The sequence below is a fragment of the Lepisosteus platostomus genome, chromosome 2 (genome assembly GCF_059453375.1).
Source record: "Lepisosteus platostomus isolate fLepPlt1 chromosome 2, fLepPlt1.hap1, whole genome shotgun sequence".
Classification (NCBI taxonomy): Eukaryota; Metazoa; Chordata; class Actinopteri; order Semionotiformes; family Lepisosteidae; genus Lepisosteus; species Lepisosteus platostomus.
In genome coordinates, this window is record NC_142612.1 from 66,242,719 (window position 1) to 66,264,101 (window position 21,383).

At 38.2% G+C, this 21,383-nt stretch overlaps 1 long non-coding RNA gene across 1 annotated transcript; it reads right to left on the minus strand.

Moving 5' to 3' along the window:
• Nucleotides 1-845: 845 nt before the first annotated feature.
• Nucleotides 846-17,772, minus strand: LOC148676828 (uncharacterized). Its single transcript, XR_015928685.1, has 4 exons — nt 16,332-17,772; nt 10,958-10,989; nt 8,929-9,028; nt 846-2,529 (listed from the first exon to the last, which is right to left on the minus strand). It is a non-coding gene; the product is annotated as an uncharacterized LOC148676828 (long non-coding RNA).
• Nucleotides 17,773-21,383: the final 3,611 nt, after the last annotated feature.

Below are 21,383 nucleotides of genomic sequence, written 5' to 3' on the forward strand. Positions count from 1 at the left end.
GGCAGTTGGAAAGAGGGAAGAGAACGTGATGAGAAGAACTGAAATGAGAAGATGCGAGAGGCGAGGTTACGGTGGTATGGACATATCATGAGAAGGGACATTGAGGAAGTAACAAAGAGGGTAATGGAATTTGAGGTGGAAGGTAACAGGGGAAGAAGCAGGTCTAGAAAGAGATGGATAGATTGTGTGAGAAAAGATATGGAGGTATGTGAAGTGAGTGAGGAAGATGTGCTCGACAGAGACAAGTGGAGAAGAGCAACCAAAGCAGCTGATCCCAGGACAGTCTGGGGCTAAGGCTGTGAAAAACAAGAAGAAGAAGAAGAAAAGAACTTCAGTGAACACCCACACACTTGTAGGTAAATAGCAGTGATTTTCCTCATGTTCGGCTGATGTGCAGTTTGTATTATTATGTATTAGGACTGGTGTGCAAACCCACTGACTTTCGGCCTCAGGAGGCACAGACCTTCAGATTGGGTTCAGATTTGATGACCACGTCAGTAGCCGGAGTTTCATGTAGTGGGAAAAGACTAGGGGGTTAAGCTTGAAAATAGTGCTTTAGATTCCATAAAAAAACACCATTCAGCACAATGCTTAGGTTTTGCTTGACAAGTACAGTATGTCTTTTGAAATTGTGACTGTACAATGAAACAATAACCTCTTTTATTATACCGGTAAAGTTCCATTCATTAAAATGAATTTAATGTTTAACCTAAACTGTGCTTCATGTGTATTTTTGAGATTTTAGGATTAGTTGGCCTATACAGTATAAACAGTTATTAGTTTGATCAGTTCAACAGCTTCCTTGAAAAAATACTTTGTTTTGGAACTTTCTCTGAAGTCTTTATTATTAAGAAATGAGCCAGCTGGTCCATCAAAAGAGGTATATGAAATGCAAAACATTACAGTAATTCTTGTTCTATTTTTCTTCTCATAATTTCTCCTGTGATAATATCACTAGCCAGGCTGATTAAATTTTCATCTGGGGCAGGAGAGCTGCTCACTACGTCACAGCTGCAGTTCACTTACCAGCAAGCCGTTACAATTAAATTTCAAATAAGAGAAGCCGCAGGTCATGGGGGGAGAGTTCTGCTCCGTAGATGGACACGTGCTGCTTCACAGCTGACAGAATGAAGTTACAATAGAGAAGAAATAACCAAACAGGATAAATATGTTAAAAACAATACCCTCCTGTTGTCACATACAGTACAGCACTGTATTGTTTATATTTCTATATTGTTTAAGAATGACATTTTAATAACACATTGACCCTTTAAGTCATTTATTAAATAAACCCCCCTGTCATAGTAATATACACAAAGAAATTGATTACAGGACATTAGCAACAAGATTGCTTTCTGAAGGGACTGTTTACAGATTTCAGAAAGTGAAAATAATTAAACGTTTGCAACGTGATTTAATATTTTGATTAAACAAGAAAGCATACTTTAGATAAACAGCATAGCTTACACCTTTAAGTTCTCCATAAACAATAGCATGTATTTACCTTAAAGAGTGTTCCACAGTGTGGATTAATATTCACTGAGCTGTGCTTACTGCTATTGAAATGGAAAGTACTGCAGCCTAAGGTCTGGGCATTAGGAAAGAAAGCAGATCAATGCCACCAAGGATAAATATATTTGTAGCTGCTTTAAACTATAAGCCCAGACATGAGACTGAGATGAAATTGCACACTCAAGAACAAAAGCAACATTCACTTCATGTAAAACTATCTTGTTCCTCTGCATTAATAAAGACAGGGTTTCCTGTGAATAAGAAGAAACCTTTACATTCTGCTAATGTGTGTTGAATGTCTTTTTTCTCATTTCATGGACGGAGTTCTCATCCAGACCACTGGCTCAATGACACTTCATTTAGGTTCACTCAGATGACTCAGAAAATCGAAAACAAAACCGAAAGATTCTGAAACAATGGACACTGACACTCTGTATCATCACTCTGTATCACCAAGGATCCATTTTGGCAAATGTGTTTAGGAAATGTAAGGAATAATGAAAAAGAGAGGTCTGTCACACTTTCACAAGTTCGCACTTTCACAATCAACAGAGGAATGTGTTGTGGTAAGTGTGCTTTAAATTTGAAGCAGTATGCTTCCGCCCTGTAATCCCTGGCCTGTTGTTCAAGGTGCTTGCTGCCCTGAATAAAAAGACATAGAGAACTTGGAAACAATGGGCAACATACTTTTATATTGCTCTTAAAAAGGTCACTGAGGAATTGGTAGTCCCTTCCAAGGTAAATACAAGAAAACCATTTCGCTTCTTAAAACCACATTTTAACACTATTCTTAACAGTCAAACCTTCAAAAACCCTGTTGAAAAGGTCAGAAAAAAATTGCACCAATATCTCTGCGTTGACAACAATGTAATAAAGCCATTTTTGTTCCTTTCAGTCAACTATCTGCTTTACTTGTACATATTTGTATTGGCACTGTCTTTTATCACACACTGGTTCCAGTTATGAATCAGCTCTTCATGCATAATACATGGGCTTCTTATTGCTCCAGAATACGACCTGAAAAAAGAAAAGAAGATTTGCAGGATATCCTTGCTTTTCAGTTCGGGTTCTTCTCTTGAAGGTTTTTTTCTCAGGGATTTGTTTGTGAATAAACAGCCGGAGCCTCTGTGCCCTTGGTCTTTGCAACCACTGGCCTGATGAATTTCATAATCTTTTTTTTTTTTCATGATAAGAGTTTCCAAGCAACCTTTCCAGGCCTGATGAGTCACAGCTGAAGAGGTGCACTGGTTCTGATTAATGACTGAGGCAGGGGATGGAGACTAGTTCGTTCTGACACGATCATTTGGCACTGCAGAAGAACCACACTGGCCCTGGTGCTCCCAGGAAACCTAAAAGAGGACTGCCTGTGGAATGTGTTCCTCCCCACTGCACAGCCCCTCTGTACGCTGATGTACCCTGACAAGGTGGGACACACCTGACAAGATCAAGCACTGCACACAAGGAATGACAGCCTCAAAGGTTGGATTGGTAAGGTTGCGCAGGCTGAGATGAGAAGTAGTGTAGGACCCAATGCGGTAGTCATCTGTCGAAAATTAGCAAACACTTGTGTTGCAATCCACTGGTGCTCATCAGTTTTAAATACACACCACATTTCCTAACAAGCAATAAAAGCTTCAGCTTCGATGATTGTAGCAAATTGTTGTACACTAGCTCAAAGTGCTCTCTCTTCTCAGCAATACGCAAATCTACTTTTTTTTTCCCTAGAAAGGCATCTGGCTAGGTAATTAAAAAGTAGCAGAGTCAACGTTGTCTTCTCCCAGCAGTTAAAGCAGTGAGTCATGAAGAATATGATTTTGCAGGTGTTTGCTGTGGCTTAATGTCTTCGAAATTGTCATTTGCCCATATGTTTTACTATATTTTACTTGTACCGTGTATAGTGTGTAAGAGTCTAGGACATGTGTCTAGCATGTTTTATAGGTCATCACTACGTCTCCAGTTTCAGTCTGAAACAACTTCATAGTGAACAACTGGACAGTTGATTTGTTAAATTAAGTCATTTAGTGTTAATCTAGGACAACTCTTTGAGTACCAGTCAACTCACAATAATTGAAGTTCTGCTCGCTGAACAGATTCAAATCCATGAATAATGTACAGTACAGGTTTCGAGTCTTTAGCAGCAGGTGACATATAAGACTAATTAGATTTGGACTTTCTAGCATCAGGACTGGAGACCCCAGGTCTAGGAGATAAAAAATAACTGTTGCCAGTGTATAATTAATGCGTCATTGACAGATAACATGATTAAATAATTAACTTTCTAAATTGTATATTAAAATAATAATTATTAAGTATTTCAAATAAGATGAAACAAGGCTTTAGTGACGATATTAACTTACTAATCAGCACTGACCCCTTGACTGTGGTGGAGTACGGCTTGTAGATCCACTGTGAATTGTTTATAAGTGGTAACATTAAACTGCATGAATATCTGTGTGTCAGTAAATTGAAATGTTTTTGGCAGTCGGCCCAATGGGCAAAAAGAATGATTCATTATTGATTTGAAATCTGGAAAAGTGAAATTGGAAAAGGTTTGTCTGTTCAAAAACCTTTCATGGATGCTTAAGAGATTTTAACTTACTTCTCCCATAACACCTGTCTCCTAAAAAGCAAGGTGATCGTCAGTTGAATTTTTAAAGGCAATGTGTGCCTTGAGATATTATCTATCTCCCTGTGCAGACTAAACATGTGTAAATTCAATTTAGTTTGAGCCACAGCAGTTGTCTCATTCCAGCAGGATAATGAATATCAAGCATGTCTTGTTTATATCACCCTGCTTGCTCAGTGAAGGTGGCAACTGACTCTGCTAATCTACTTTTTACTCTGCGTTCTTTTACCTGCCATGTTTTTCTGTTGATGGCAGAGAGAAGAGGCACTAGCTTCATCGTTACCAGCAGTGCTAATTAATCATGTTTTCCACTTGCTTTCTCGTTGTTGATAGCGAGCTCCCACCTTCCAGAGCAGCCTGCTGATGTAGATAGATGGGTAAGCCAGAAAGAAGATTAGTCCAACTGTCTTCAGCTGTCCAATAAATCACTTGGCACGTAATTAAACAGTATGTAGAAAATGATTACCGAGTGGGCTCAGTTCTGCGCAAAACCCATGAAAACTCGCTTCAGAGCATTTGCAAAAACAAGGGCAATTTATTTAAAAACAGGCTCTTTAGTGCCAAATTGCATAATAATTATTTTGAAATAACATGGCAGGCTAAAAGAATATTTCACGAAAAAGTCAAAACTAAGAAACAATGGGATCGTTTAAAAATTCTTTGAATATTTTGGATTCTTTTTTTACCAGATGCCGATCATGCAGGACAGCTGCAACTGTGAAACCCAAGGCTGAATAACCAGAGTCGTGCAACTGAAAGTATCCTTTGATGCACCATTTACAATCCTTTACCTGCTCGTAGAAATACTTTTGTGAATATGAATAATTAAATGTGACTAATGAAAACACAAATGAGTGGCTGGGACAAATTCTTTACAGAAACCATCTTTGCGCCTTGACTAAAAAAGATTATTACTGGTATAGGAGGGGTTGAATCAATAATGCATTAAAATATTGCTTTGTTGAGTGTCTCCTCTCTTGTTTAAAGATGTTACTGTGAGTTTTATTCTTAAAATAAATCCCTTTTTAAGCTGACAGGCATTAGAATAAATAAATAATTTAGGGAAAAAAAGCAAATGTATGCTTGTCTGAGTTCCCATACATTTACAGTAGCTATCATAATAATTAAACTCAAGAAATGTCTGTTGCACTACACAGGTCTTAATCTTGAGGTGACAGGGAAAATAATATCTGCAGAAAAACGCAAGACAAACATCTAAAAAGCAAAGAAAAAAGGTATCCATTTTTTGTCTAAAATGATCAATAACCTATTCTTATTTTACTGCAGGTTTTATATCTGCTCAATTGTGGTTTGCTATCCCAATATTAGTTCTTCATCTTCAAAAATCAATGTGCAACTTCACCGTACTAAATATAAATTGAATTCCATTGGGGATTGGGAACTACGAATATCTTGGCACACTGGAGCATGATAAGGCAAATTCATTAGTTATTTTTGACAAAGTGTTGCTGTCATTACAGGGAGCAAACATCCTCTCACAAAACAACCGCAAGCTTATTTTTATGCACAATGTAGTATTTGTTTTTTATTAGAAACATTCATGTCCTGCACATTTCATCAATATTTAGGAAACAGAAATATTTGTTTTTGTCTGGGAATGTGGTGGCAAAGTTGCAAAATATATTTGACAGAAAATGTTTTATTTAAGGTGGCACAGTGGTGCTGTGGTTAGCATTGCCACCTTGTAGGGGGGGGGGGGGGGGGTTGTTCAATTTCTGACCTGGGGTAGAGTTTGTTTATTCTTTCTGTATGTTCTTTCCTCCAAGTGCTCTGGTTTCCTCCCATGTCAAAAGACATACTGGTAGGCTAATTGGCTTCAGGGAAAATTGGCCCTTGTGTGAGTATGTTCCTGTCTGTTCGTGCCCGGTGATGGACTGGGCATCCCATCCAGGGAGTATCCTGGTTTGTGCCCGTTTCTTGATGGGACAGGCTCCGGCAGTTAGAAAATGTTTGTTTTATTTAGCAAACAGACGAGGATTGGTGTGCAGTGTTGGTAAAGAAAAGAAAATAGGCTGCTGGACTTCTTCCTCTGCCTGACAAAAGACAGGTTTATGATTCTGCTGAAAAAGGAAACTAACAAACCGTCAGATCAAGGGAACTGTGCGTACAATTCAAGATGAAGATTCCTTGGATTACTAAGAATTTCTCTGTGAAATTGAAGCTATATTTGAAGCTTCTTTACCTCTGCCTAGCCTGTATGTCATAAGGCATCATTCAAGGCATGGTATTAATTAATCACATTGTAATCAGGAAATCCCTTGCAGAAGAAGCTGACAGGTGCTTTCCCTAATGTAAATTGTAGAACAAACATAAATAGTTTGTTTTTTTAAATCTACTATTTACACACAACTTCTACCTTTGCAACATAAATACAAAACTGATTAATTCAGAGGTTCAATTCGCAAAGTACAAAAATGATAATATATAAAATTATATGATATTATACTTCTAAGCTAAATCTGTTTGTACCTCATAAGGTAATGAATGAAAAAAATATTTGTCTAATTAAATGCTAGATTTTTCTTTATGATCTCTGTCAAACAGTACAGTTCAGGATTAGATGCATGAAAATGAAGCATTGTTTCTGATATTCATCCACATAATTTTTAACACAGTTCCTTCTTAGAACAACATTTACTGTTACATTTCCCACTGACTGGAAGGCCAAACAGCATTCTTTCATTTACAAAGAAAATTGATTTATTTTCCAGTCCTCTAAAATAAGAGAGCATCTGTGAGACATGAGGGAATGAGTCAAGCAACAGATAATTCAATTCTACACATTACCCAACTAACTGATGACATGCTCTGCTTGGATTATCTGTACCTTCACCTGCTTGATCAGCAATTGGCATAGCCCTGTTTCTGATATCTAGGGGGTGGATGAGATTGTTGTTATAGAGTTCAGTGACCCTTTCACTCTTAGGCCTTCCAGTTCTAATGCCATATAAAAGACCCATGTGAGAGAAAAATATTGGAAAACTGTGTGCCACTCTGTTTGTTCCATCTTTCCTTACACTGTGTAAAAAGAACATGAACACTGTATGTCACCAGCATTCTAAGCAAAAGAGGCAATTCAAAAAATAATGAATAGAATTAATCTAAACAGCATGGCAGATATGACAAGCGAAGCCATGAGAGTAAAAACCAGTGCTTTAGCATAACACATCGATCAGTGGAGTGGGACATCTGAGAGGGAGGTTTATACAGACCTGTTAAAAGCAAAGATAAATGTGTACAAATTACCCTTTAATTATTCTGTTTTGTCTGGAACATTTCACATATAATTTCTTAGATCCAGATGTTTATGTATACAGTAAATACAGTATGTATTAACGATTTTCAAGTAGGTGGCAGCTTCCGCATGCAGGGGCTGTAAAGGAATAAGTAAAGGTTAATTCCACACTGAAAAGAAAAGAGACACAAAGTTTTGGCTGTGGAGCTTTCTTCAGGTTCTTCATCTGAAGAAGGCTTCATAGCCGAAACGTAATGTCTCTTTCTTTTCAGCATGTATGAATGATAACTGGGATTATGTCCTGTACAGTCTACAGTGTACTATATTTTTAAACTGAAGCAATATTCAGCTATACTGTAAAAGGTTTACATTGTGAAGACATTTTTTTAAGTACGATAGAAATGTATGTGCACTGTATGCGGAGAAAAATAAAAGATCTCCAGCTCTGAAGCCAGCCAGTGAAATCTTTTACAGAGTTAAAGTGTCGTAGATGCCACAGAAATGACACCATGGAGAGCAGAGAGCTCTCTGGTGTGTCACACTCAGGGAAAGGAATGGATTGACATTGAATGCCGAGGGACTGTGTGCTATTTGAGATGTAACTATGAACTTACTGTATACACTCCTGTAAATTATGAAAGTGTTTCAATATACATTTTTTATTCACTGCAGGTTATTCAGTTAAAACTGTATTATTAAGACTGGAGCGTGACCTCCATTTCAGTTCCAAGAATAAATATTCCAATACTTCCCTTTCCTTGAAGCCTTTGTGCACCTCCTCTGACTGGCAAATCTTTAGAATCCAGATACAGTCAGTTCATGCAATATTGAATGGCTGCCTTTTACAGAAATTTTCATTGAAATGAAAAGCTGTAAGGGCAGCATGATGGCGCAGTGGTTAGCTCTGCTGCCTTACAGTGCTGGGGCCCTGGGCTCAACTCCTGGGGTGCTATATGCGTGGAATTGGTATGTTCTCTCCATCTTTGTGTGGATTACCTCCAGGTGCTCTGGTGGCCTCCCACAGTCCAAACCGATACTGGTAGATCAGTGGTTACTGGGAAAATTGGCCCTGGGGTGAGTGTGTGCGAGTTTGTGTCTGTGTCTGACCGCCAGTCCAGGGTGTATCCCGCCTTGTGCTCATTGGTTTCTGGGATAGACTGTGGCCCTGTGACCCTGTAAGGGATAAAGCAGCTAGAAGCTGGATGAAAACCTTTAAAATAAATTCTATTGGCAACCTGTATACAAAACAAGATGAAGGTGGAAATACTAACCAAAGCTTGATATTGAATCCAAAATGTGTGTACCAAATACCATAATTAAACGATGCATACTGTATGTATTTAATCCAAGTGCAGTCATGAAATTTTATTTAGTAATGGTTAATCCTTAAATAAAGATTCAAGAATTAATTAAATGTATTTAAAGTCAGAGAATTGATCTCCTCCTCCAATAGGGATGCATTCATTTTTGCTTCCTTGAGAGCTACAGGGTGTAGCTATTTAAATTTCAAATGATACGCAATTGCACACCTCACCTGCTTAATTGTTCCAAATGAAACTGTTGTTCTGGTGATTTAGGGCTTATCCATACCAACTTGCTGAACTGGGGCTCTTTAGGACCAGGAGGGGCCCAATCTGCAAAGGAGGGTTATCAATGGGTAAACAAGGTAGACACAAGCAGCCAAGCACATCCACATGGTGAGGATGAAAATGCACACCACCGGACCAAATTTGTCTCCCTCATCAAACCAATAATGAAGAAAAAAGACAATATTGGCGTTTGCATTATAGTGTCAAGCAACTCAATCTGTATGAAGAATGCATTCAGGCAAATAGGTAATGGAGAGACTGATTTTTCTTGCCTTGGGGATTAATACGTCTAAAATCCGTGACCGAATGGGGTCACAGGGAGAATACGGGACACTGAGTCATTGTCATGCAGCGAGTGTGGCTGACACAGCAGGGCCATTTCACCACTTGAGCAACAGAACACATTGAATATAAATAGGCTTATTAAGGAGGAATCGGCCAGTTCCATCCACAGAGTCTATAGAACAATACAGAGCCAGAAGTGCAATTGGCTCTGGAACACAAAGATTCCAGAGTGTGTGTGGTGCAGGACTGTCTAGCATGGTTAAGCAACACCTAAGGAAAAATGTCTTACAAATAAATCATCACAATCTCTGTGCTGATGCTGCTCCAAGAAGAGAAGAGAGACAACATCAAAGTGCAGGAAGACAATGCATCAAAAGTACATCACCATCCACAGGACCGCTTACTGCACAACTGACATAAAAAAAATCATTAAGGAGTTTTTTTGGTTAATATAAACAAGCTTTCACAGTCTTAATTAATTTTCCGTTTCCCCCTCTTGTGCTAAAGAGGCCATGAGAAAGAAACGTGAGAGCAGGAAGCATAAGAGCATAACCTGGCTTCTCTTCTCAGTTACCATGACTGCATTTTTATGATACAGAGAGTGGCACTGATGCTTGTGCAGTGACAAATTGTTAAAAGTAAAGTAACATGCTATCAAAGGGAAATACATACTTCCTCTGTTTTGAAAATCTGCCAAGATAAAATAATTAACAAAAACAGCCTCCATGGTAATGTGGTTGTTGTATTAAAAACATTAACACCCATTAAAGCACTTTTTCCTTTTCTCAAGAGCTGCTGTGGAAAAGATTTGTGATTCGCTTCATCTCATTGTTCACAGCTGTAAGTGCCCTGTTGCCTAGCTCTAGTTCAAAACAGAAAAATATATTTATTTTAGATATATTTATTGGGTCATTGGTTTTAAAGAATTTGTCGTATGTAGGTACATACCAGTCACAAAAAATATCAACTGACAAAAGGAACTTTCCTCTAGTTGTATGAAATTATACATTTACATTCTTATGTTTTTATTTTTCACAAAAGACACACACAAAAAAAACAGCAAAACAAGAGAAAGAAGAAAATACTTTCCAAACCCCGAGACTTCATGGAAGACAAGGTAATATAGATACAGAAGGAAATTTTCATTTTTTTATTTATATCAGATAGAAAAATATAATGAAAAATGAAGATTTCCTTCACTTGCACACAACAAATCCATCCCATAATACTGTACCTACCCCATGAGCAGGAGAAAAGCTGGCAACTCATAAAACATTGCAAATAGACTATCGATGTTGGTGACACTTGATGAACATACACAGTCATTTTCACCCCCCACACTTTTCAAACAGCCATATACGGTCTGTGTGGAACTTTCCAAACTGTGCCATTGCAGCAGACCTGGTCCAAAGGACAGAGAATCTCTGAATTTCCCTGTGGGATTCTCAGAACTCTGTGTGAGCCAATTAGCTCAGGGCATTGCTTCTGGACTACAAAGGGCAGGCAAACCACAGCTAATTGGTAATAAGATTTAACCACAGGGCACTGAAGGTTTTGCACTTGCATGACTATAACCTTGACACAATTATGAAACTAACTATTCAATAATTTGCCTTGAAGGCACTATGCTGCAGGTAAGGAAAAGTATTTGTTGAACAGTTGGGAGGAAAACAGTTAAAAAATATTTACTTGCCAGGACGGGCTCTGGCTCAGCTGTGACCCTGAAATGGAAAAAAAGGTTTAGAAAATGGAAGGCTGGATTGATATTTACTTCAGATTTCAGACAGTAACTCAATAAAGTTCTTAATAAAGAAATATTCCAAAACACACTTGTGGTGATTCTTACAGAAATAGGTTATATTGAATTCAAATTCTAATGTCTTGGATCCAAAAATAGGTCAATCATTTTCATAAGTAAAAAAAAAACATTACAATCAAATATTATGAGGAAATAGTTTGCCACCTTTTTGTCTCCATAATCTGTCACACTTGTATTAATTCCCTTTTTTTCCCACAACTCATACAAAAAAGTATTTCGCTTTCCATTTTATTGCAGAAGTAATTTCTTGTACACATGGTAAAAAGTCCCTGTCATTACAATGCTCAGGGTGGATAGGAGGTGTCATGTTCTATTGTTACACTAACTCAGCAGGCAAATATAACCTTTTCAGTAAAGCATACTCTAATTAATAAGAGCAAACCCCTGTATTGTTCTGAATGTGTGACTCATTATCTAGACATGATTCCATATTTTGAAACTAAAACACCACACATTTTATTGAGATGTCCAAACAGTGCTATTAGACGTGATCAGAACCTCCCACCCAACAATGTTGGGCTTCTGTGAGGTGCAGGAAGAACCCGAAGAAGATGTGGAATGTATTCTGAAATACTCCCAGCACAATCGCATCCGATTCTCATCGCGGCTTGGCCTTCAGTTGACCTTCAGTTTCAGCAATGTGGATAATGGTGTGTGGGATTGAAGTGCGATATCTTACTCGTTCCACCAGCTTTCAACAGGACTGAGACATGAGGAAAAGTTCATGAAGTTCAAGCTCCTCAGAGAGCTATGCATTGATCACCACAGAGTCTATTTATGTTACTGGGGGTTGCTCATTTCTGACTGGTGAGTGTACTTTGAAAACCTTAGGTATTCTACCCCGACTATAGTCAGTAACCCCCAAAATGACTCCATACATAAGGTTTGTTAGGTTTGATAGACTGAAAAACTGTAAAGTGCGTTTGATGCATGATAAAGTGGCGTGGTTTTAAAAGTTTCATAGTAATGCATGGTAAACCCGTCAAGCCCTCTATTTTATGCTTGAGAACAAAAAGGAGGTGAGGACTGTAGGTTTTGTCTAGTACACATACTGAATGGCTTATGGCATTTTTTAAAATGTTTCCTCTCCTCTCCTTCTGCTGTAGCTCTCAATGTTCTCTCAAGGGATTCCCTGCTGTGTGTTCACATGGTCTAACGGCTGTCCTTTAATCAAACTGGTTGGAAGCCAGTAGATCTGCCAGTGATGTCACCTCCACAAGAAGAAATTGGTACAGTAGCTTCTCTGTCAGCGTCCTCTTATCACAGTATCAGTAAAATACATGTGCTAGGCTTATACTGTACACTTGGAACTGTATGTAATTACACTGAATGGCATCTGCATGTAGCCCATCCCCAGTGATATGTTGTATAAAGAGCAGAAAAAAACAGTCCTTTCTTTTTATACATGTACAAAATAATGTTGCCTGTTAATGTACAGATTGCTGCAGTGTAACATCCAGTCATCTGCTCTAACAAGGACATTAGACTGTCCTTCCTTGCTCAGGAGTACCTTTACCAGCTACTTAATCATTGCACTCATTGAGCAACCATTTGGCTCATTGACTTTCAATACTCTAAAAAAATCACTTGTTTTCTGAATCTCCTGAATTTGATTAAAATAGAATTCCCTTTCCTTTGAATAGTCAGATATTTGGGCTATTTCCACTTGATGTGACCACTCATATCTTCCTGTACACTATGGGCTGTTTTAGTGACGTGTTGTTCTCTTGATAGTGTTGTTTGTGAGACAAGAATAATGCTTCTTTAAAACCCACCCGATTAATGACATACATTATTAGGGTCTGCAGCACTCCAGTTGCTGTAGCTGTGCTGTCATTTGCTGGAGAGGTAGACAGTGAAATGAGCCTGTCTTGTGCTGCTGGCTACAGAAAGCACTGATGCTTGTCAGGAGTATGCTGACCTAATTCACACAACAGGGCTGTCATCTGCAATGGGCAGTATCTGCTGAAAATATTCAATGAACTGTGCAAAATGAAAAAGGAGAACAGAGAAATAACTTGAGTCGCCCAATGTCTTGAAAAGATTGTCTTTCTGTGCAAGAGACGATACACGGCCCCTGTATGTCACATGCTTCAGGATTCTCTTCTCACTCAGAGCCTATTTTTAAAAGAGATGTTCACAGCAGGTGACTCATTCCCCTCATGAATAATAATCACTCTTCATTCAGAAAGAACATATTCAGCTGACAGTGAGAACGAGCCAAACTATAAATAAGATCTCCAAAGATTTCTCCTGTCTGGCTTTTTTACTCCAAACTAAAGTTCATAGCATTGCACATGCTCTAGAGCCTGCTCAGTCTTGTGGACTGCTGCCCTGGGCAAGGTCAATAACTTAAAATCACAAAACAGGGCATGTCTGTGATGTACAAAACGTTTATATAAGGATATGTTTTTATTTTTATATCTTTAGAAGTGTGAAATAGAAATCAATCAAGATTGAAGCCAAAGGATCTAATTATCCTTTTACTTTGGTAGGTTTTTTTTACTACATATTCAGCTTCTCAAATGTCAGGATCTTCCATTCATAAAAGACTCAAGAGTGTATGGATAACATGGACGTGACTCGGAATTTTAGCAAGTCTGACTGTCTGTAAACAACGATTTAGTATTACATATTCCAGTCTCTGTGTCCATATATACAAATTATTGTTAGGATTGATATCATATCTGAAATTAATTTATGGCACATGAGATTCAGTGTGATTTGTGGGTTTTGCAAGACAGAAGAAATGAAGCCTTGCATTTTAGATGTCTTTAAGTGATTGTTTTGTTTATCTTATACTCAGAAGCAATGTCTCTCTTATTCTAGTAGACCTGACAGGGCATATCACAGTTACTAACTGCAAATATGGCGCACTTGGGTCATGTCTGTTTTTTGTAGAATTATATCTTTTTAGGTGAATTGAATGAGACTGGCATTAAGAAATGATTGTATTGTGTGTAGCAGTGTACTGTATGTTTGTGATAATATTTTATTTAATGTCGGAAAAGGAAAACTGAATTCTACAAGCTGCCCTTTGCAGTTGGCCAGATAAGGAAACTTCCGTCAGTTCTATCTACATATTATGTAAATATTTTTTTTGCTTTGGCAGATGTAATCATTCAGGGTGACGTACCATATATCAAAATTTCATTTATCGTGGACATGTTGGTGTGAAGGAAGATTTGAAGAACTAGTATGCCAACTTGGAAAGGTAAAAGGCTCTTTGAATTCTGACAAAGAGCTGTGTTCAGGAAGCTAAGACAGGCTTCAAGACGCTCCATATATACTCTTAAGTCATATAACTGCTACTGTGTTTCTATCACTAAGAAACATTTACACTGTTCCATTTCCCCCGAGATTGTCTGTGTCCAAACTGAGCGTAAAGTTGTCTGTCTTCTACAAAATGTACAATGCTCACACAGAAAACAATCTTTTTAATGCTTCAGTCTGGCAGCTAAATCAGATCAAGCGCATACAAGGGATAAAACTAGATTTTTCTTGTATAGTTTCAAGACTCCTTGAAAATAATATTACACTACTAGACTCTGCCCATAGTACTGAATTTTAATTTGTTTTTCATTTGTCTTAAGAAACAGAGAACAGTTGCCTTAAAAATCAGACCTCTCTTTCATTATAAAATTGAGATTTCATGATTATTTTAGATCAAGAATAATGTGCAATGCGTGCATGTAAAAATCGAATACAGTGTACATTTTTATAGAAATAAATAAAAGAAAGGATGCAGTATTATTTAAAGTAAGCAGTTTCAGGTGAAATATAACTTGCGGCACTGTTTTTTTTTAATAATGCATGGCTGCTTTCAACACATGCTCCAGTAGACTTAATCTTCTAAACTAGATAAGACAATTGAGAACAGATTTCTCAAATTGGGGATTTATTGGGGGCATTTTGAGTAAAGTGCCTGGCTCAAGGATATAACAGCAACATCCCACCTGGGAACTGAACTCACAGCCCTCCACAGTAGAGCGGAAAGCCCTTAGGATCTACACCACACCACTCATCCCTGGGCCACTAATAACACATTAGCAATTCACCACTGCAGCTTTCTCATTAGGTTCTTTTAATGTTATGGAAGAACTACAGTGACATAAATTACTGTACCTTGTTCATATGAACAACATTCTCATCTTATAAAACTTTTCTTTTAGTGAAAAACGAATTAACTTTGTTCACTGCACAGAACAACATGTCTTTGTCCCTTTCTTGTAGGCTTCAAGGGTAAGTGAGTACTGAACTAAGAAACATGTACACTGTTCCATTGCTGTGTTAGAAACAAAGAGACAAATTACAGCCTTTGTTTCCTTTCATCAAGACATAAATATACATAGACTCCAATGCACAATAAAAACAGGTTTACATCAGTAGCTCATTGGGTATATACATAATGTTATTTTTATAGTTCAAGTGGGTAGCTGTGTCAGCATGCATGCTCACACCTGAAGAAGGCTCCACAGCCAAAACATTGTGTTTTCTTTCCTCTCTCTTCAGCATGGAATAAACCTATTACTTGTTATTTTTTATAGTTTATTGTGATGAAAGAGGAAGAATAAATATGGAATAACTAGTTCTAGCACTTCAGAGAGGACATTCCATGATTAATTGCTCTACAAGTAGTGAACTATCACCTTGAATTAGAAACACAGTTCAATTGGATTTTTTACTGTACACTATTGTCAATGGAACTATAATGCTATAATGAATGATGCTCTCAGATCTTTTTCTGAAGAAATTGAAAGGGCCTGGCTGTCTAGCAACAATCTATAATAACTGGTTTAAGATTGACCATTAAAATAAGGTGAGTCAATATGTTGATCTCCACTATACAGCAGGAAGGCATTCAAGGCTGTTACACTTTTACAACAGCATAATATTTCACAGTTGAATGCCAAGCTGGAGTTGTGTTGTGAAGAGATACTGTTTTCATGTCTTTAGAAAAAAGTCTGATGATTTTAGGTAGCATGTAAAACAGGGGCGAATTTCTGGTTGGGTCTGTGCAAAAGTGGGTGGTCCGGGCTCTAACTGACCATCCTGCCAGCATAGGGGCACCCCTTCAATTTACAATGCAATCCTCGACCGGTATAATCAAACAGCAGGATTAGCGGAACCTTATATATACATACAGTACTGTCTCTCTCTATCACATACGGGTTAAGCAAGAATTACATAGGCTGCCGAACGCTACTGTGCCACGGCGGACACAAAAAAACAACCAGTGCCTACCTCTGTTGTGAGGTTTTGGCCTTCTAGACCAGACGCAGGCGTCGGGGCTTGGAATTGAATATGGGGATAATCTCGTCACTGTCTAGAGAGTCGGCAAATTCCCGTTCAAATAACAGCTAGTTCGCAAAGGTCTCTCATACAGTATGAGGACTTTGTCTTTAGCTAAAGAAAAGAGCTAATTTTCACTTGTCGCTTGTAACAGTTCTTAGTATTTCGTATGCCTGCTTTTAGATTGTTCAGTAGTTTTATTATAATAATAAAAGTAATAGTAAAGTAATAGTTTAATTGCAAAAAATATTAACTAAACGCAAGATTCAAAATCCGTCCGAAATACTGCATTTAAAATGATAAAATAAACAGTCTTACATTTAGGGAGGAGTTACTATGTTAGTGCATTGGATTACGTGTTTTCTTTAAAAAATGTAACCATGTTCTCGAAAATGTAGTGCTTCGCCTTTCATTGGTGAAGAGACACCAGTTTCCAAATTACCGCTGGTACAACACGAGAGCCTATATTCACATTTTTAGGTATTAGTTTCAAGATCGATATAATTTAACAATAAAAAACAAAACTGAAAACACGAGCATAATAATGTAATGATCATAGACTTAACATTTCTATTCATTTTGTAAGTACAAAACAGAAGGTGTTTCCCCTATCTTAAATATACGATTAAAATTGTTCAAATACCATGTATGCATTACAGAAAGCAGCGGAGTTTATATTGCAAATAAAAATGTATTTATTTCGAAGAGTACGGGACATTGTGAATCAATAAAGACGTTAAAAATAAGCCGATATAGGTATTTTGCAAATAAGTAAAGCATTTGAAAAATAGATTATCTTTGACAGTAAACAAGCCGATCCACCTGGTGCTGCTAGCTTGAACAGCTCTCAGACCCGTGATTGGCTAAACCCCCGAACAGTTCGGGCCGCGATTGGGTGAAGAGTGAGAACCGACACTCTGATTGGGTAAAACGTCATAGCGGAAGTTCCGAGAACATGTAGATACACAGGTGATTGATGTTCTTCTTGGTCCAAATACTGTCGCCCGGTCAACCCTGTGTGCTGTATGAGCACGCTGGATATACAGTAACACATCCATTGGTTTCCAATTACTAATCAATCTAAGCGAAGTCGCACTAAGGTCAAAACTGAATAGCAGACAAAGAATGGCATGGCATCCACAGCTCGTTCACGACTCCGATAGCATGTCACGACAGGAGTGCGCGCATCATGACATTACGGCCACATATCGCGATATGACAAATGCCCCCACGTGGCCATGTCGCAAGATGAAGCCCGCATATCGCGATATAACATACCCCGGCAAAAATGCCCCACCCCATGTCGCGACATGAAAGGCCATATATCGCGATATGACAAAATCCGTCACGCCCATATCGCGACATGGAGTCCATATATCGCGATATGACATACCCCGACAAAATGCCCCGCCTCCATGGGGCATTTTGTCGGGGTATGTCAAAAATGACATAAAAATGACATCAGAGTGTCGCGACATGGAGTCCATATATTGCGATAGGACATACCCTGACAGGATATGCTGACCCCATGCCGCGACACAAAGTCCATATATCGCACTCGACACGTACTATCTGGGTATATCATGTCCTGATATGAGACCTTTGTTACGACAGCGGGGCCAGGGTGGCATGGAAGCAAGGCGCCAGTCGTGATATACACGGCCGTGATATATGCGATGGGATCCCTATCATGACATCCTGCGGAGGTCTTGTCGCAATGGTATCCCACAGTTACGAGTTTGGCAACAGCGTGTCACGGTAGGGAAAGAAAGGAAAACGTGCCTTAGAAAATAAAAACCATAGATCTTACAATCACGGTGATTTTACATACATTAAAGCCACAGGTTTATGTCATAGATGGTTAACTTGTTGGCATGCATCATGTCTTAGTATTATTCACATCTAAGGAGGCTCATATGTTTAAGGATATTGATTGTCTTTAAAATGTTAAGGGTACACTGTAACAGCGCTTGAAACTCGGCAGACGGGGTCACTGCATGGTCACGAAAAAACATGGCGCTATGTCTCGGAAACGAAAGCGGCACAAACGCTGCTTTCAACGGCACAAACGTAGCATTAACGAAAGAGGTGGGTTTAATCGTTTGTGCTGTCTGTAGGGGGCCAATTTCACAGAACTTTTACCTTGCCTTGAAATATAGCGGACCTGAGCATAACATACCAGAACAACGTGCAGGCGCGTATGGGTTTCAGAAGTTGGAGTAAATACATCGCCTCAAGGGTAATATCGAGTGAGGCGCCATGAGAATAAAAACTGCGAAGACATTAAAATATTACGTTCTGAAGATCTTGTTTAATCCTTCATGATGCTTTTAAATTTGTATGAAACCCACGAAATTACTATTCTATTTTCGATGCCAAAAGACACCTAATTTGAAAATTCGTGACTTCCCACAAGACTTAACACTGAATTGTTACAGTGGCATTACAGTGCTAACCAATTCATCGTACCTTTAATTACAAGAATGGTCTGCTAATAAATGCGTCAAATACATACTTTGGATGTATTTTAGCTCCGTGAACGTCGTCAACTTAATATACTGCTGGGCACTTAGAGGCGATCTGAATAAGTTTTATGTAAAATGCACACTCGCGTCTATCCGTTATTGTTATTATGTTATTCATGCGTTCCAAAACTTGTAATTTGTTTACAGGAGAAATTTTAGAACCTTTTCGTGCTTAACTCTTGGCTACGCCCCTGGTGTAAAGTCACTGTATTTTGGAACTCATGGATCACAGATGAGGAACAATGCTTTAAGAAGAAATAAAGAAAGAGAGGCATGCTCATGCTCCGTATTTTAGTGTGGGCAAGTGAAGTCACAGATGGAGTCCGCTGGGAGTCTGCAAGAGCCAGCTGGAACAGCTCCTGTTCAGGTTCATTAAGTCAACCATTAGATGTCAGAGAAGAGGACTATTAGGCAGACAGCATCAAAACACACACATTGTACTTTCATTTGTTATGAACGTATACCACAGATGAGTTTTTTTTTCATATCCTGAAAATATATAAATAATCCTGCGGCATTTGCCCTCTTTTGTGCTTTTTTTGGTGTCTTCTTTAGTGGGGGGTGCTAACTGGCATTCTTTTTGCTGCTATTTGCTGGTTTATGTTCCACTTTATTTAAAGCTTGTTACAGAGGTAACCAATAAAAGAAGACTTTGTGAACTCAGTTATTATCAGTGCAAAGCTGCATTTTCCATGCTTTCATTTTTTGGCTTATTAAAATATTAGAATGGCAAAAAAAAAGTTGAAATACCTACAGTAGCATATTCAAGGAACTGGATTAGCAAATTGATTTTGATCTTTTAACAAGGTATCAGCTTTCTTTTGTAGAAGTGTTGCTGAGTCTGAGGGTTTTTTTTTTTTTACAAGGGAGTTAAGATCATTTGAACTTAAAAGATATGTTTTCACATGGTTTGGGGCAGCAAGCCATTATTTTTAGGGCTCTAATTTATTCACCAGCTATGTGCTGATACAGCAGGTGTAGGGCTTGGAAGCCAAAGAACTAGAACGTAAAGGAAGATGATCAACAAATCCACGAATCTCAGTGACTGTAGCAGGATCGTTTGTGCCCAGTGTGGCAGATCACCTCAGTTTGTTTACCTCACATTACCTTCAGTGGTCAGGAACAATCATTTTCACCAACATTGTTAAGTAACTTGCTGCCCTTGAGCAACCTGGGATAATGGAAAATGCCTTAATCTTATTTAGTATTTACCAATTGTTCTTTAGAATTCTGGAATTCTATTGAAGCCTCTCTGGTAAAAGAAACAAGAGAGGCGATGGCTGTAAAAGAGGTTTTTATTGTGATGAGTTAGACTGCCAACCCTAGTTCATTACAAATGACAATGACAAAATTATGATCCGGAGACACAGGCTATAAAACTGGATTTCGTGGTGCTGTCTTCAGTACATTTAACTCAGAATAAGCATATGTATTAGTACTGATAATATCTCAGAAACTAAGGAGTTTAAAACTGGAAACCACAATTTTTCACAATTCTATGAGAATGAAATACATTAAATAGTCATTTTCTTTTAAAAATCCCTATATGTAATGTTCAGCAAATAATGTGCAAGGTTTTGTCCAGGAGACCATGATCTAAAATCACTAGACTGACTGCACAGTTACAGCATCACATTGTACTTCCAGATTGTGCCTTTATGGACTCTGCCCTGTTTTAGAGACATTTCCCAGTGGGGGTTGACTAAGTGTGATTTAGAATGGTACAGTATGCACTATAGCAACACAAATTTGTGTTCATCCTGTCTAAACCACAGAAATCATAAAAATGTTTGAAATAGGATTTCTAGTGCACTAAAACAAGTAAAGATAGACTACCTTTTGTCGCACAGGGTAAACTGTACCAGGGTTTTTTTGGCAATTCGTTCCCATCCTTGGAGACATATGCGTTATTTGTGCTTTTTACCAATAATTGCGTTGATGCTGGGCAGTTTTCTTTTTCCATTTAAACTGATTTGTTGATTTTTTGTCAATAAACACGTACTTTTAAAAAAGAGGTTGAGTGCCTACAGCGATCTAACCAAAAGTGTAAACAAAAAAACAAAACAAAAATCCAAGGGCACTTTTAAAATGGAGAATTTGTGGCTGCAATTATATCCTTCAGTGCAGAATGTCCGGTTGCCATGGAAACGACTGAACAGCAATCAGATTTAACAACCATCACACCCCTCAAGGAACGCAGCAAGATTTGGCCTATGGAAAACTTATTTATCTATGTTTCTGTTCATTGTCCTTAACAAAACAAATTAACTTCCCGAACTGAAGCCCACATTGCAGGATGTTAAAAGAATTTGATTCGGATTATATGTTGATCATTCTATTATTCTTTCCTTATTTTGCCTAAATGCACAACTCTTGCCTATCAGAAATGAAGCTACAGCACAGGATTGTTGTTTAAATTACAAATATATACCAGTATAAACAGATACATTAATGTATTACAACTCGCAGGAAACATTAA